The sequence below is a fragment of the Ctenocephalides felis genome, unplaced genomic scaffold (assembly GCF_003426905.1).
Source record: "Ctenocephalides felis isolate EL2017-DRISC unplaced genomic scaffold, ASM342690v1 CF-g0.4_SCAFFOLD_03713, whole genome shotgun sequence".
NCBI lineage: Eukaryota > Metazoa > Arthropoda > Insecta > Siphonaptera > Pulicidae > Ctenocephalides > Ctenocephalides felis.
In genome coordinates, this window is record NW_020539867.1 from 1 (window position 1) to 10,397 (window position 10,397).

The 10,397-nt window shown below is 38.7% G+C and overlaps 37 non-coding genes across 37 annotated transcripts; all 37 read right to left on the reverse strand.

The window, feature by feature from the left end:
• Positions 1–37: 37 nt before the first annotated feature.
• On the reverse strand, positions 38–128 carry Trnai-uau. Its single transcript is given in 2 exon segments — positions 38–73; positions 91–128. It is a non-coding gene; the product is annotated as a tRNA-Ile (tRNA).
• A 90-nt stretch (positions 129–218) lies between these two features.
• On the reverse strand, positions 219–309 carry Trnai-uau. The gene is given in 2 exon segments: positions 219–254; positions 272–309. It is a non-coding gene; the product is annotated as a tRNA-Ile (tRNA).
• A 91-nt stretch (positions 310–400) lies between these two features.
• On the reverse strand, positions 401–490 carry Trnai-uau. Its single transcript is given in 2 exon segments — positions 401–435; positions 453–490. It is a non-coding gene; the product is annotated as a tRNA-Ile (tRNA).
• An 89-nt stretch (positions 491–579) lies between these two features.
• Trnai-uau lies at positions 580–670 on the reverse strand. Its single transcript is given in 2 exon segments — positions 580–615; positions 633–670. It is a non-coding gene; the product is annotated as a tRNA-Ile (tRNA).
• A 91-nt stretch (positions 671–761) lies between these two features.
• Trnai-uau lies at positions 762–852 on the reverse strand. The gene is given in 2 exon segments: positions 762–797; positions 815–852. It is a non-coding gene; the product is annotated as a tRNA-Ile (tRNA).
• Positions 853–1,287: 435 nt separating this feature from the next.
• Positions 1,288–1,378, reverse strand: Trnai-uau. The gene is given in 2 exon segments: positions 1,288–1,323; positions 1,341–1,378. It is a non-coding gene; the product is annotated as a tRNA-Ile (tRNA).
• Positions 1,379–1,469: 91 nt separating this feature from the next.
• Positions 1,470–1,560, reverse strand: Trnai-uau. Its single transcript is given in 2 exon segments — positions 1,470–1,505; positions 1,523–1,560. It is a non-coding gene; the product is annotated as a tRNA-Ile (tRNA).
• A 236-nt stretch (positions 1,561–1,796) lies between these two features.
• Trnai-uau lies at positions 1,797–1,887 on the reverse strand. Its single transcript is given in 2 exon segments — positions 1,797–1,832; positions 1,850–1,887. It is a non-coding gene; the product is annotated as a tRNA-Ile (tRNA).
• A 589-nt stretch (positions 1,888–2,476) lies between these two features.
• Trnai-uau lies at positions 2,477–2,567 on the reverse strand. The gene is given in 2 exon segments: positions 2,477–2,512; positions 2,530–2,567. It is a non-coding gene; the product is annotated as a tRNA-Ile (tRNA).
• Positions 2,568–2,658: 91 nt separating this feature from the next.
• On the reverse strand, positions 2,659–2,749 carry Trnai-uau. The gene is given in 2 exon segments: positions 2,659–2,694; positions 2,712–2,749. It is a non-coding gene; the product is annotated as a tRNA-Ile (tRNA).
• Positions 2,750–2,840: 91 nt separating this feature from the next.
• On the reverse strand, positions 2,841–2,931 carry Trnai-uau. Its single transcript is given in 2 exon segments — positions 2,841–2,876; positions 2,894–2,931. It is a non-coding gene; the product is annotated as a tRNA-Ile (tRNA).
• A 90-nt stretch (positions 2,932–3,021) lies between these two features.
• On the reverse strand, positions 3,022–3,112 carry Trnai-uau. Its single transcript is given in 2 exon segments — positions 3,022–3,057; positions 3,075–3,112. It is a non-coding gene; the product is annotated as a tRNA-Ile (tRNA).
• Positions 3,113–3,203: 91 nt separating this feature from the next.
• On the reverse strand, positions 3,204–3,294 carry Trnai-uau. The gene is given in 2 exon segments: positions 3,204–3,239; positions 3,257–3,294. It is a non-coding gene; the product is annotated as a tRNA-Ile (tRNA).
• Positions 3,295–3,384: 90 nt separating this feature from the next.
• Positions 3,385–3,475, reverse strand: Trnai-uau. The gene is given in 2 exon segments: positions 3,385–3,420; positions 3,438–3,475. It is a non-coding gene; the product is annotated as a tRNA-Ile (tRNA).
• A 91-nt stretch (positions 3,476–3,566) lies between these two features.
• Trnai-uau lies at positions 3,567–3,657 on the reverse strand. Its single transcript is given in 2 exon segments — positions 3,567–3,602; positions 3,620–3,657. It is a non-coding gene; the product is annotated as a tRNA-Ile (tRNA).
• Positions 3,658–3,892: 235 nt separating this feature from the next.
• Trnai-uau lies at positions 3,893–3,983 on the reverse strand. Its single transcript is given in 2 exon segments — positions 3,893–3,928; positions 3,946–3,983. It is a non-coding gene; the product is annotated as a tRNA-Ile (tRNA).
• A 90-nt stretch (positions 3,984–4,073) lies between these two features.
• Trnai-uau lies at positions 4,074–4,163 on the reverse strand. The gene is given in 2 exon segments: positions 4,074–4,108; positions 4,126–4,163. It is a non-coding gene; the product is annotated as a tRNA-Ile (tRNA).
• Positions 4,164–4,254: 91 nt separating this feature from the next.
• On the reverse strand, positions 4,255–4,345 carry Trnai-uau. Its single transcript is given in 2 exon segments — positions 4,255–4,290; positions 4,308–4,345. It is a non-coding gene; the product is annotated as a tRNA-Ile (tRNA).
• A 91-nt stretch (positions 4,346–4,436) lies between these two features.
• Positions 4,437–4,527, reverse strand: Trnai-uau. Its single transcript is given in 2 exon segments — positions 4,437–4,472; positions 4,490–4,527. It is a non-coding gene; the product is annotated as a tRNA-Ile (tRNA).
• Positions 4,528–4,618: 91 nt separating this feature from the next.
• Trnai-uau lies at positions 4,619–4,709 on the reverse strand. Its single transcript is given in 2 exon segments — positions 4,619–4,654; positions 4,672–4,709. It is a non-coding gene; the product is annotated as a tRNA-Ile (tRNA).
• A 90-nt stretch (positions 4,710–4,799) lies between these two features.
• On the reverse strand, positions 4,800–4,890 carry Trnai-uau. The gene is given in 2 exon segments: positions 4,800–4,835; positions 4,853–4,890. It is a non-coding gene; the product is annotated as a tRNA-Ile (tRNA).
• Positions 4,891–4,978: 88 nt separating this feature from the next.
• Positions 4,979–5,067, reverse strand: Trnal-uag. Its single transcript is given in 2 exon segments — positions 4,979–5,014; positions 5,030–5,067. It is a non-coding gene; the product is annotated as a tRNA-Leu (tRNA).
• Positions 5,068–5,155: 88 nt separating this feature from the next.
• Positions 5,156–5,246, reverse strand: Trnai-uau. The gene is given in 2 exon segments: positions 5,156–5,191; positions 5,209–5,246. It is a non-coding gene; the product is annotated as a tRNA-Ile (tRNA).
• A 90-nt stretch (positions 5,247–5,336) lies between these two features.
• On the reverse strand, positions 5,337–5,427 carry Trnai-uau. Its single transcript is given in 2 exon segments — positions 5,337–5,372; positions 5,390–5,427. It is a non-coding gene; the product is annotated as a tRNA-Ile (tRNA).
• Positions 5,428–5,517: 90 nt separating this feature from the next.
• Trnai-uau lies at positions 5,518–5,608 on the reverse strand. Its single transcript is given in 2 exon segments — positions 5,518–5,553; positions 5,571–5,608. It is a non-coding gene; the product is annotated as a tRNA-Ile (tRNA).
• A 91-nt stretch (positions 5,609–5,699) lies between these two features.
• On the reverse strand, positions 5,700–5,790 carry Trnai-uau. Its single transcript is given in 2 exon segments — positions 5,700–5,735; positions 5,753–5,790. It is a non-coding gene; the product is annotated as a tRNA-Ile (tRNA).
• Positions 5,791–6,589: 799 nt separating this feature from the next.
• Positions 6,590–6,680, reverse strand: Trnai-uau. The gene is given in 2 exon segments: positions 6,590–6,625; positions 6,643–6,680. It is a non-coding gene; the product is annotated as a tRNA-Ile (tRNA).
• Positions 6,681–6,915: 235 nt separating this feature from the next.
• On the reverse strand, positions 6,916–7,006 carry Trnat-ugu. The gene is given in 2 exon segments: positions 6,916–6,951; positions 6,969–7,006. It is a non-coding gene; the product is annotated as a tRNA-Thr (tRNA).
• Positions 7,007–7,276: 270 nt separating this feature from the next.
• Positions 7,277–7,367, reverse strand: Trnai-uau. The gene is given in 2 exon segments: positions 7,277–7,312; positions 7,330–7,367. It is a non-coding gene; the product is annotated as a tRNA-Ile (tRNA).
• A 266-nt stretch (positions 7,368–7,633) lies between these two features.
• Positions 7,634–7,728, reverse strand: Trnai-uau. The gene is made up of 2 exons: positions 7,691–7,728; positions 7,634–7,669 (listed from the first exon to the last, which is right to left on the reverse strand). It is a non-coding gene; the product is annotated as a tRNA-Ile (tRNA).
• An 83-nt stretch (positions 7,729–7,811) lies between these two features.
• Trnai-uau lies at positions 7,812–7,901 on the reverse strand. The gene is given in 2 exon segments: positions 7,812–7,846; positions 7,864–7,901. It is a non-coding gene; the product is annotated as a tRNA-Ile (tRNA).
• Positions 7,902–7,990: 89 nt separating this feature from the next.
• On the reverse strand, positions 7,991–8,081 carry Trnai-uau. Its single transcript is given in 2 exon segments — positions 7,991–8,026; positions 8,044–8,081. It is a non-coding gene; the product is annotated as a tRNA-Ile (tRNA).
• Positions 8,082–8,314: 233 nt separating this feature from the next.
• Positions 8,315–8,405, reverse strand: Trnai-uau. Its single transcript is given in 2 exon segments — positions 8,315–8,350; positions 8,368–8,405. It is a non-coding gene; the product is annotated as a tRNA-Ile (tRNA).
• An 87-nt stretch (positions 8,406–8,492) lies between these two features.
• On the reverse strand, positions 8,493–8,582 carry Trnai-uau. The gene is given in 2 exon segments: positions 8,493–8,527; positions 8,545–8,582. It is a non-coding gene; the product is annotated as a tRNA-Ile (tRNA).
• Positions 8,583–8,672: 90 nt separating this feature from the next.
• Positions 8,673–8,762, reverse strand: Trnai-uau. Its single transcript is given in 2 exon segments — positions 8,673–8,707; positions 8,725–8,762. It is a non-coding gene; the product is annotated as a tRNA-Ile (tRNA).
• Positions 8,763–10,045: 1,283 nt separating this feature from the next.
• Trnai-uau lies at positions 10,046–10,136 on the reverse strand. Its single transcript is given in 2 exon segments — positions 10,046–10,081; positions 10,099–10,136. It is a non-coding gene; the product is annotated as a tRNA-Ile (tRNA).
• Positions 10,137–10,227: 91 nt separating this feature from the next.
• Positions 10,228–10,317, reverse strand: Trnai-uau. Its single transcript is given in 2 exon segments — positions 10,228–10,262; positions 10,280–10,317. It is a non-coding gene; the product is annotated as a tRNA-Ile (tRNA).
• Positions 10,318–10,397: the final 80 nt, after the last annotated feature.

Consider the following 10,397-nt stretch of genomic DNA (forward strand, 5'->3'; position numbering starts at 1 on the left):
TACATGTCTTACATCAAACTTTTATGTAAAATAACAATTCCCCAGGTGAGGCTCGAACTCACAACCCCGGCATTGCTCGCGGAACTGTCCTATAAGTACCGTGCGCTAACCAATTGCGCCACTGGGGACTGAATACCAAGTTGTTAATTAATTTTCTAAAAAAATTTATTCAATACACTTACATAAGTCTTACATCAAACTTTTATGTAAAATAACAATTCCCCAGGTGAGGCTCGAACTCACAACCCCGGCATTGCTCGCGGAACTGTCCTATAAGTACCGTGCGCTAACCAATTGCGCCACTGGGGACTGAATACCAACTTGTTAATTAATTTTCTAAAGATATTTTATCCAATACAATTACATAAGTCTTACATCAAACTTTTATGTAAAATAACAATTCCCCAGGTGAGGCTCGAACTCACAACCCGGCATTGCTCGCGGAACTGTCCTATAAGTACCGTGCGCTAACCAATTGCGCCACTGGGGACTGAATACCAAGTTGTTAATTAATTTTCTAAAAAATTTATTCAATACACTTACATAAGTCTTACATCAAACTTTTATGTAAAATAACAATTCCCCAGGTGAGGCTCGAACTCACAACCCCGGCATTGCTCGCGGAACTGTCCTATAAGTACCGTGCGCTAACCAATTGCGCCACTGGGGACTGAATACCAACTTGTTAATTAATTTTCTAAAAAAATTTTATTCAATACAATTACATAAGTCTTACATCAAACTTTTATGTAAAATAACAATTCCCCAGGTGAGGCTCGAACTCACAACCCCGGCATTGCTCGCGGAACTGTCCTATAAGTACCGTGCGCTAACCAATTGCGCCACTGGGGACTGAATACCAACTTGTTAATTAATTTTCTAAAGATATTTTATCCAATACAATTACATAAGTCTTACATCAAACTTTTATGTAAAATAACAATTCCCCAGGTGAGGCTCGAACTCACAACCCTGTCCTATAAGTACCGTGCGCTAACCAATTGCGCCACTGGGGACTGAATACCAAGTTGTTAATTAATTTTCTATAAAAAATTTATTCAATACACTTACATAAGTCTTACATCAAACTTTTATGTAAAATAACAATTCCCAGGTGAGGCTCGAACTCACAACCCCGGCATTGCTCGCGGAACTGTCCTATAAGTACCGTGCGCTAACCAATTGCGCCACTGGGGACTGAATACCAAGTTGTTAATTAATTTTCTAAAAAAATTTATTCAATACACTTACATAAGTCTTACATCAAACTTTTATGTAAAATAACAATTCCCCAGGTGAGGCTCGAACTCACAACCCCGGCATTGCTCGCGGAACTGTCCTATAAGTACCGTGCGCTAACCAATTGCGCCACTGGGGACTGAATACCAACTTGTTAATTAATTTTCTAAAGATATTTTATCCAATACAATTACATAAGTCTTACATCAAACTTTTATGTAAAATAACAATTCCCCAGGTGAGGCTCGAACTCACAACCCCGGCATTGCTCGCGGAACTGTCCTATAAGTACCGTGCGCTAACCAATTGCGCCACTGGGGACTGAATACCTTTTGTTAATTAATTTTCTAAAGATATTTTATCCAATACAATTACATAAGTCTTACATCAAACTTTTATGCAAAATAACAATTCCCCAGGTGAGTATATATAAGTACCGTGCGCTAACCAATTGCGCCACTGGGGACTGAATACCAAGTTGTTAATTAATTTTCTAAAGATATTTTATCCAATACAATTACATAAGTCTCACATCAAACTTTTATGTAAAATAACAATTCCCCAGGTGAGGCTCGAACTCACAACCCCGGCATTGCTCGCGGAACTGTCCTATAAGTACCGTGCGCTAACCAATTGCGCCACTGGGGACTGAATACCAAGTTGTTAATTAATTTTCAAAAAAAAATTATTCAATACGTCTTACATCAAACTTTTATGTAAAATAACAATTCCCCAGGTGAGGCTCGAACTCACAAACCCGGCATTGCTCGCGGAACTGTCCTATAAGTACCGCGCGCTAACCAATTGTGCCACTGGGGACTGAATACCAACTTGTTAATTAATTTGCTAAAGATATTTTATCCAATACAATTACATAAGTCTTACATCAAACTTTTATGTAAAATAACAATTCCCAGGTGAGGCTCGAACTCACAACCCCGGCATTGCTCGCGGAACTGTCCTATAAGTACCGTGCGCTAACCAATTGCGCCACTGCGGACTGAATACCAAGTTGTTAATTAATTTTCTAAAAAAAATTTATTCAATACACTTACATAAGTCTTACATCAAACTTTTATGTAAAATAACAATTCCCCAGGTGAGTATATATAAGTACCGTGCGCTAACCAATTGCGCCACTGGGGACTGAATACCAACTTGTTAATTAATTTTCTAAAGATATTTTATCCAATACAATTACATAAGTCTTACATCAAACTTTTATGTAAAATAACAATTCCCCAGGTGAGGCTCGAACTCACAACCCCGGCATTGCTCGCGGAACTGTCCTATAAGTACCGTGCGCTAACCAATTGCGCCACTGGGGACTGAATACCAAGTTGTTAATTAATTTTCTAAAAAAATTTTATTCAATACACTTACATAAGTCTTACATCAAACTTTTATGTAAAATAACAATTCCCCAGGTGAGGCTCGAACTCACAACCCCGGCATTGCTCGCGGAACTGTCCTATAAGTACCGTGCGCTAACCAATTGCGCCACTGGGGACTGAATACCAACTTGTTAATTAATTTTCTAAAGATATTTTATCCAATACAATTACATAAGTCTTACATCAAACTTTTATGTAAAATAACAATTCCCCAGGTGAGGCTCGAACTCACAACCCCGGCATTGCTCGCGGAACTGTCCTATAAGTACCGTGCGCTAACCAATTGCGCCACTGGGGACTGAATACCAAGTTGTTAATTAATTTTCTAAAAAAAATTATTCAATACACTTACATAAGTCTTACATCAAACTTTTATGTAAAATAACAATTCCCCAGGTGAGGCTCGAACTCACAACCCCGGCATTGCTCGCGGAACTGTCCTATAAGTACCGTGCGCTAACCAATTGCGCCACTGGGGACTGAATACCAACTTGTTAATTAATTTTCTAAAGATATTTTATCCAATACAATTACATAAGTCTTACATCAAACTTTTATGTAAAATAACAATTCCCCAGGTGAGGCTCGAACTCACAACCCCGGCATTGCTCGCGGAACTGTCCTATAAGTACCGTGCGCTAACCAATTGCGCCACTGGGGACTGAATACCAAGTTGTTAATTAATTTCTATAAAAAATTTATTCAATACACTTACATAAGTCTTACATCAAACTTTTATGTAAAATAACAATTCCCCAGGTGAGGCTCGAACTCACAACCCCGGCATTGCTCGCGGAACTGTCCTATAAGTACCGTGCGCTAACCAATTGCGCCACTGGGGACTGAATACCAACTTGTTAATTAATTTTCTAAAGATATTTTATCCAATACAATTACATAAGTCTTACATCAAACTTTTATGTAAAATAACAATTCTCCAGGTGAGGCTCGAACTCACAACCCCGGCATTGCTCGCGGAACTGTCCTATAAGTACCGTGCGCTAACCAATTGCGCCACTGGGGACTGAATACCAAGTTGTTAATTAATTTTCTATAAAAATTATTCAATACACTTACATAAGTCTTACATCAAACTTTTATGTAAAATAACAATTCCCCAGGTGAGTATATATAAGTACCGTGCGCTAACCAATTGCGCCACTGGGGACTGAATACCAAGTTGTTAATTAATTTTCTAAAGATATTTTATCCAATACAATTACATAAGTCTCACATCAAACTTTTATGTAAAATAACAATTCCCCAGGTGAGGCTCGAACTCACAACCCCGGCATTGCTCGCGGAACTGTCCTATAAGTACCGTGCGCTAACCAATTGCGCCACTGGGGACTGAATACCAAGTTGTTAATTAATTTTCTAAACAAATTTTATCAATACACTTACATAAGTCTTACATCAAACTTTTATGTAAAATAACAATTCCCCAGGTGAGGCTCGAACTCACAACCCGGCATTGCTCGCGGAACTGTCCTATAAGTACCGTGCGCTAACCAATTGCGCCACTGGGGACTGAATACCAACTTGTTAATTAATTTTCTAAAGATATTTTATTCAATACAATTACATAAGTCTTACATCAAACTTTTATGTAAAATAACAATTCCCCAGGTGAGGCTCGAACTCACAACCCCGGCATTGCTCGCGGAACTGTCCTATAAGTACCGTGCGCTAACCAATTGCGCCACTGGGGACTGAATACCAAGTTGTTAATTAATTTTCTATAAAAAATTTATTCAATACACTTACATAAGTCTTACATCAAACTTTTATGTAAAATAACAATTCCCCAGGTGAGGCTCGAACTCACAACCCCGGCATTGCTCGCGGAACTGTCCTATAAGTACCGTGCGCTAACCAATTGCGCCACTGGGGAATGAATACCAACTTGTTAATTAATTTTCTAAAGATATTTTATCCAATACAATTACATAAGTCTTACATCAAACTTTTATGTAAAATAACAATTCCCCAGGTGAGGCTCGAACTCACAACCCCGGCATTGCTCGCGGAACTGTCCTATAAGTACCGTGCGCTAACCAATTGCGCCACTGGGGACTGAATACCAACTTGTTAATTAATTTCTAAAGATATTTTATCCAATACAATTACATAAGTCTTACATCAAACTTTTATGTAAAATAACAATTCCCCAGGTGAGGCTCGAACTCACAACCCCGGCATTGCTCGCGGAACTGTCCTATAAGTACCGTGCGCTAACCAATTGCGCCACTGGGGACTGAATACCAAGTTGTTAATTAATTTTCTAAAGATATTTATCAATACATTACATAAGTCTTACATCAAACTTTTATGTAAAATAACAATTCCCCAGGTGAGGCTCGAACTCACAACCCCGGCATTGCTCGCGGAACTGTCCTAAGTACCGTGCGCTAACCAATTGCGCCACTGGGGACTGAATACCAACTTGTTAATTAATTTCTAAAATATTTATCCAATACAATTACATAAGTCTCACATCAAACTTTTATGTAAAATAACAATTCCCCAGGTGAGGCTCGAACTCACAACCCCGGCATTGCTCGCGGAACTGTCCTATAAGTACCGTGCGCTAACCAATTGCGCCACTGGGGACTGAATACCTTTTGTTAATTAATTTTCTAAAAAAAAATTATTCAATACACTTACATAAGTCTTACATCAAACTTTTATGTGAAATAACAATTCCCCAGGTGAGGCTCGAACTCACAACCCCGGCATTGCTCGCGGAACTGTCCTATAAGTACCGTGCGCTAACCAATTGCGCCACTGGGGACTGAATACCAAGTTGTTATTAATTTTCTAAAAAAAATTTATCCAATACAATTACATAAGTCTTACATCAAACTTTTATGTAAAATAACAATTCCCCAGGTGAGGCTCGAACTCACAACCCCGGCATTGCTCGCGGAACTGTCCTATAAGTACCGTGCGCTAACCAATTGCGCCACTGGGGACTGAATACCAACTTGTTAATTAATTTTCTAAAGATATTTTATCCAATACAATTACATAAGTCTTACATCAAACTTTTATGTAAAATAACAATTCCCCAGGTGAGGCTCGAACTCACAACCCCGGCATTGCTCGCGGAACTGTCCTATAAGTACCGTGCGCTAACCAATTGCGCCACTGGGGACTGAATACCAACTTGTTAATTAATTTTCTAAAGATATTTATCCAATACAATTACCAAGTCTTACATCAAACTTTTATGTAAAATAACAATTCCCCAGGTGAGGCTCGAACTCACAACCCGGCATTGCTCGCGGAACTGTCCTATAAGTACGTGCGCTAACCAATTGCGCCACTGGGGACTGAATACCTTTTGTTAATTAATTTTCTAAAGATATTTATCCAATACAATTACATAAGTCTTACATCAAACTTTTATGTAAAATAACAATTCCCCAGGTGAGGCTCGAACTCACAACCCCGGCATTGCTCGCGGAACTGTCCTATAAGTACCGTGCGCTAACCAATTGCGCCACTGGGACTGAATACCAAGTTGTTAATTAATTTAAAAAAAAAAACAATTTACAATAAGTCTTACATCAAACTTTTATGTAAAATAACAATTCCCAGGTGAGGCTCGAACTCACAAACCCGGCATTGCTCGCGGAACTGTCCTATAAGTACCGCGCGCTAACCAATTGCGCCACTGGGGACTGAATACCAACTTGTTAATTAATTTTCTAAAGATATTTTATCCATACAATTACATAAGTCTTACATCAAACTTTTATGTAAAATAACAATTCCCAGGTGAGGCTCGAACTCACAACCCCGGCATTGCTCGCGGAACTGTCCTATAAGTACCGTGCGCTAACCAATTGCGCCACTGGGGACTGAATACCAAGTTGTTAATTAATTTTCTAAAAAAAAATTTATCAATACACTTACATAAGTCTTACATCAAACTTTATGTAAAATAACAATTCCCCAGGTGAGGCTCGAACTCACAACCCCGGCATTGCTCGCGGAACTGTCCTATAAGTACCGCGCGCTAACCAATTGCGCCACTGGGGACTGAATACCTTTTGTTAATTAATTTCTAAAAAAAAATTATTCAATACACTTACATAAGTCTTACATCAAACTTTTATGTGAAATAACAATTCCCCAGGTGAGTATATATAAGTACCGTGCGCTAACCAATTGCGCCACTGGGGACTGAATACCAAGTTGTTAATTAATTTTCTAAAGATATTTCATCCAATACAATTACATAAGTCTCAAAATAAACTTTTATGTAAAATAACAATTCCCCAGGTGAGGCTCGAACTTACAACCCCGGCATTGCTCGCGGAACTGTCCTACAAGTACCGTGCGCTAACCAATTGCGCCACTGGGGACTGAATACCAAGTTGTTAATTAATTTTCTAAACAAATTTTATTCAATACACTTACATAAGTCTTACATCAAACTTTTATGTAAAATAACAATGCCCCAGGTGAGGCTCGAACTCACAGCACGGCATTGCTTGCGGAACTGTCCTATCAGTAACGTGCGCTAACCAATTGCGCCACTGGGGACTGAATACCAACTTGTTAATTAATTTTCTAAAGATATTTATCCAATACATTACATAAGTCTCACATCAAACTTTTATGTAAAATAACAATTCCCCAGGTGAGGCTCGAACTCGCAACCCCGGCATTGCTCGCGGAACTGTCTTATAAGTACCGTGCGCTAACCAATTGCGCCACTGGGGACTGAATACCAAGTTGTTAATTAATTTAAAAAAAAAAAAAAATTTATTCAATACGTCTTACATCAAACTTTTATGTAAAATAAACAATTCCCCAGGTGAGGCTCGAACTCACAAACCCGGCATTGCTCGCGGAACTGTCCTATAAGTACCGCGCGCTAACAATTGCGCCACTGGGGACTGAATACCAACTTGTTAATTAATTTTCTAAAGATATTTATCCAATACAATTACATAAGTCTTACATCAAACTTTTATGTAAAATAACAATTCCCCAGGTGAGGCTCGAACTCACAACCCCGGGATTGTTGCTGCGCGGAACTGTCCTATAAGTACCGTGCGCTAACCAATTGCGCCACTGGGGACTGAATACCAAGTTGTTAATTAAAAAAAAAATTTATTCAATACACTACATAAGTTTACATCAAACTTTTATGTAAAATAACAATTCCCCAGGTGAGGCTCGAACTCACACCCCGGCATTGCTCGCGGAACTGTCCTATAAGTACCGTGCGCTAACCAATTGCGCCACTGGGGACTGAATACCAAGTTGTTAATTAATTTTCTAAAAAAAAAAATCAATACACTTACATAAGTCTTACATCAAACTTTTATGTAAAATAACAATTCCCCAGGTGAGGCTCGAACTCACAACCCCGGCATTGCTCGCGGAACTGTCCTATAAGTACCGTGCGCTAACCAATTGCGCCACTGGGGACTGAATACCTTTGTTAATATTTCTAAAGATATTTTATCCAATACAATTACATAAGTCTTACATCAAACTTTTATGTAAAATAAACAATTCCCCAGGTGAGTGTCCTATAAGTACCGTGCGCTAAACAATTGCGCCACTGGGGACTGAATACCAAGTTGTTAATTAATTTTCTAAAGATATTTATCCAATACAATTACATAAGTCTCACATCAAACTTTTATGTAAAATAACAATTCGCCAGGTGAGGCTCGAACTCACAACCCCGGCATTGCTCGCGGAACTGTCCTATAAGTACCGTGCGCTAACCAATTGCGCCACTGGGGACTGAATACCAAGTTGTTAATTAAAAAAAAAAAATTTATTCAATACAATTACATAAGTCTTACATCAAACTTTTATGTAAAATAACAATTCCCCAGGTGAGGCTCGAACTCACAACCCGGCATTGCTCGCGGAACTGTCCTATAAGTACCGTGCGCTAACCAATTGCGCCACTGGGGACTGAATACCAAGTTGTTAATTAATTTTCTAAAAAAAATTTATTCCAATACAATTACATAAGTCTTACATCAAACTTTATGTAAAATAACAATCCCCAGGTGAGGCTCGAACTCACAACCCGGCATTGCTCGCGGAACTGTCCTATAAGTACCGTGCGCTAACCAATTGCGCCACTGGGGACTGAATACCTTTTGTTAATTAATTTCTAAAGATATTTTTATCCATACAATTACATAAGTCTTACATCAAACTTTTATGTAAAATAACAATTCCCCAGGTGAGTATATATAAGTACCGTGCGCTAACCAATTGCGCCACTGGGGACTGAATACCAAGTTGTTAATTAATTTTCTAAAGATATTTTCCAATACAATTACATAAGTCTCACATCAAACTTTTATGTAAAATAACAATTCCCAGGTGAGGCTCGAACTCACAACCCCGGCATTGCTCGCGGAACTGTCCTATAAGTACCGTGCGCTAACCAATTGCGCAACTGGGGACTGAATACCAACTTGTTAATTAATGCTAAAAAATTTTATCCAATACAAATACATAAGTCTTACATCAAACTTTTATGTAAAATAAAAATCCCCAGGTGAGGCTCGAACTCACAAACCCGGCATTGCTCGCGGAACTGTCCTATAAGTACCGTGCGCTAACCAATTGTGCCACTGGGGACTGAATACCAACTTGTTAATTAATTTGCTAAAGATATTTTATCCAATACAATTACATAAGTCTTACATCGAAGTTTTATGTAAAATAACAATTCCCCAGGTGAGGCTCGAACTCACAAACCCGGCGTTGCTCGCGGAACTGTCCTATAAGTACCGTGCGCTAACCAATTGCGCCACTGGGGACTGAATACCAAGTTGTTAATTAATTTTCTAAAAAAAATTTATTCAATACAATTACATAAGTCTTACATCAAACTTGTATGTAAAATAACAATTCCCCAGGTGAGTATATATAAGTACCGTGCGCTAACCAATTGCGCCACTGGGGACTGAATACCAAGTTGTTAATTAATTTTCTAAAGATATTTCATCCAATACAATTACATAAGTCTCACAATAAACTTTTATGTAAAATAACAATTCCCCAGGTGAGGCTCGAACTTACAACCCCGGCGTTGCTCGCGGAACTGTCCTACAAGTACCGTGCGCTAACCAATTGCGCCACTGGGGACTGAATACCAAGTTGTTAATTAATTTTCTAAACAAATTTTATTTAATACACTTACATAAGTCTTACATCAAACTTTTATGTGAAATAACAATGCCCCAGGTGAGGCTCGAACTCACAGCACGGCATTGCTTGCGGAACTGTCCTATCAGTAACGTGCGCTAACCAATTGCGCCACTGGGGACTGAATACCAACTTGTTAATTAATTTTCTAAAGATATTTTATCCAATACAATTACATAAGTCTTACATCAAACTTTTATGTAAAATAACAATTCCCCAGGTGAGGCTCGAACTCGCAACCCCGGCATTGCTCGCGGAACTGTCTTATAAGTACCGTGCGCTAACCAATTGCGCCACTGGGGACTGAATACCAAGTTGTTAATTAATTTTCTATAAAAAAATTATTCAATACACTTACATAAGTCTTACATCATACTTTTATGTAAAATAACAATTCCCCAGGTGAGGCTCGAACTCACAACCCGGCATTGCTCGCGGAACTGTCCTATAAGTACCGTGCGCTAACCAATTGCGCCACTGGGGACTGAATACCAACTTGTTAATTAATTTTCTAAAGATATTTATCCAATACAATTACATAAGTCTCACATCAAACTTTTATGT